Raw genomic sequence first — 3,305 nt, 5'->3', positions numbered from 1 at the left:
TAGGTTATTTGTCTATCTTTTGAAAAGAAAACAAGCCTACCTTCATGTATAACTCAATATATTTTTGGGTGATGTGATGCATGAGAAACTTATGAATATCACCACTGAAGGAGTATTCAAATACTCTTATGTCTTATTTCACTTGTTTATTTTTAGCATGGAGACAAATTCCCCATTGTTTTGTACATGAAGAATGAGTAGAAATAAGATCAATCAGGTATTCATTGGACCTCGTTGATCAGGAATAAATCAATTGAGTTCAAATTTGCAGATTTCATAGACTTTTTCATTCACACAATAGCAAAACCTTTCAGCAGTCAAAGTGAACCAAGATTCAATCCCGAAATCAAGAGGATATTTCACCTTAGTGATCAAGTCAGAACATGATACTGGCATCTCTACCAGAACTACACAGAGATCAAAATATATGGGTGTGATTTGGCTCCATATAAGTTGCCAAAGTATGTTCCAATGAGAATTTTCTCTTTGGAATGTATCAGGCACATGATGAATATGGATGAGCTACATTTCATCTCAGGAAAGAGAAAATAATAGTTTAATATTAAAGCACAGGTTGGATCATTCATTTGCAACACTAGATTAGCTAGCTCAGAGGTAGATTCCATACTCAAACAAATGAGTTTTCAACCCAGCTTCACTTGGTCCTACGATCCATTCATCATTATTTCAAATTTAAGGGTGGAGCTTAATACTAATCCTTATAATCAAAGACATAGACCTGAGATTGAGAAATTTAGAAATCAAGAACAGTGGGAAGAGAATACTCTTCAAGAAGCAGAGGAACAGGCCTTTCCCCCTTCTACTCATCAGAATCTAGTTTCTCAAACTAAGCTTGACAAAAGGCCTAGGGAAGGATCATCATCTTCAGCAATTAGAGAAAATGAATTCATCCACTACCAGAAGAAACCAAGGATTGAATCAAAGGGTACTACTACTACTACAACTCAAATTCAAAAGGATCCTATTGTCATTAATATGGATGATTTACAGGTATCTATGGGCATTGAGGAGCCTGTAATTATTACTCCTTCTTCCTCTTCTACTTCACAAAATTTTCTAGAAAAAAATCAGTCCGCTGGACCAAGTGAAAGAGAGGAGTCAAGTGTTTTCACTAACTTTATTGATATTAAGCAGAAGAATGAAGCTTTAAAATCTAATGTCTATGCACAGTTCTAGTAGTAGGCTTCCACTTCACAACACAGGTCACTGACAACATTTGACAACGAGAAGGGAAGAATGCAGATGGTCTTTCTATAGGCTCAAGTACCTTTTCCCAGAGGTTCTTCTAATTTTAAGAAAACTATATTCTCATTTGATGCCAATCATATTCATCCAATTGACCAAATGGGCATGCACAGGTAGTTTGGTGAGATGTTGTTCTCAACCATGACAAACACTGCCATGGCATTGTCAAAGCTTAGAACTACTCTATCAAATGTGCAGTCTCAATTGAGAATTGAGAAAATATCATCTCCATTGAAAGATAATAGGGTTAATTCATTGGAGGACTTAGTCATTAAAATAGGATATGACCCTACTAATGTAAAAGCAGCAGAAGATATAATCAGAAGGAAGAACACATATATTGCGTCACTGAGAAAACAGTTGAAAATTCCTTCTACAGAGGACCCCTAGACTAAGGAAATAGCAAAGACCGAACACCATAAGGAAGAAATTCTCAAACTGATAATTGAGCAAAATGTACAGATTAAAACCATGGAGGAACAAATTGAGAAGTTGCTTAAAGAAAAATAGAAATTTACTCAATTATCTATAGCCCCCATCACAACTATTCCTATCACATCTTCATTAGCCACAAGGGAATCTGCATCGACAACATAGGCTTTGAAAAAACTTTTACAGGAACTCATTCATCAAAAGCAAGAGAATGAAAGGCTCCATAAGAAATTCTATACTTTGGAAGCACAAAAAATAAAGAATGACAATTTGTATGTTGAGGAAATGCAGAAAACACACAAGTTGAACATGAGGATTGAAGAGTTGCAGAGTCATTCACTAATGGCACAGAACTTGGCCCAAGCCAAGGAAGGCATTTGGGCAGACATTAGTGAAGCCATAACTAAGATATGTCCATCTATTCAGATCATTTTCAATTAGGAGGAACTCATCAACAAATGTCAAGTAGCCATTGATGAAGTGAAACCATTCTTAAAGATAAACCAAGTGAGACTACTGATATGATCAAAGTTCTTAATTCAAAGAGGGACAAAGTTGGAGCAAATACAGATTTTAGACAAAACAAAAACCATTTTGGAGATCAAGAAGGTTCTCCAAAAGAAGAAATTCATGACACAACTAGAAACTAAATGTCAAGCATTAAGGAACTTTGTTCAAAGGTTTCACTTTAAGTTTAATTTACTTAATCAGAGAGGATTTCCAAGATTAGTGGCTCCAAATGGTAGGCTTATTAGTTTGGAGGATTACTGCCAGAAAATTTACAACATAGCAACTAATAGATCAAGTTTTACAGGCATAAAAGGGCACATTACAATGAAGCAAGCATTGGAATCATTAGATTTTGATTTGACCATTAAACATGAAATAAAACATCTTTTTATAAATACGCCCACTTTTGAGAAATACACAGAAGTAGATGAAGTTTACAGCGAGATGGTAAATCTCACCATACCAAGTGAACAAATATTGGATCACTTCTACAAAGTAATTGAGTAACTTTCATCTTCAACCAATAAACAACTGGGAAACACTTTTGGGGACTAGTCATCAACATATTCCTAAAGAATAGTGCCACCACTTAGCAATTTTGAAATTCCTATTATTTTGTAAAATTTTGTAAGAAATATCTCTAACAGATATTTAGTTTTGTATAAATAGATCATCATTCGAGTTATTATGGATTGAATCCTTGTAGTAACTTTGGATCGGAATTGTAATCGAGCTGGAGTTTTGCTACATTAATAAAAGAATTTGGGATTTGCCTTCTATAGCTTGTCCTTCTTGTGAGTTTTTCTTTATGATATTTCATAATATTTTCTTCATATATTTAATTATTTATGAAAATACTTGGGTATGATCAAACTGAGTTTCAATGAGTCTTAAATCCCTAGTGGAGTTATAAATATTAATCAGGGACTAGTTTATGAAGCTATCTGTTATTGTAAACTCCCCTTTATCTATTAATTGCCACATCCTTTGCATTTTCTTAAATATATTTTGTTTTGTAAGTAAACATCGGTTACGTATATTCATTCTTATGGGCAATTAATATTCTGTCTGAGTATTTAACAAGTTATACTTCAACA

This window comes from Pinus tabuliformis, chromosome 9 (genome assembly GCF_031772625.1).
Source record: "Pinus tabuliformis cultivar Carrire ecotype Pingquan chromosome 9, CPIR1, whole genome shotgun sequence".
Classification (NCBI taxonomy): Eukaryota; Viridiplantae; Streptophyta; class Pinopsida; order Pinales; family Pinaceae; genus Pinus; species Pinus tabuliformis.
Note: the sequence above shows the minus strand (reverse complement) of the source record.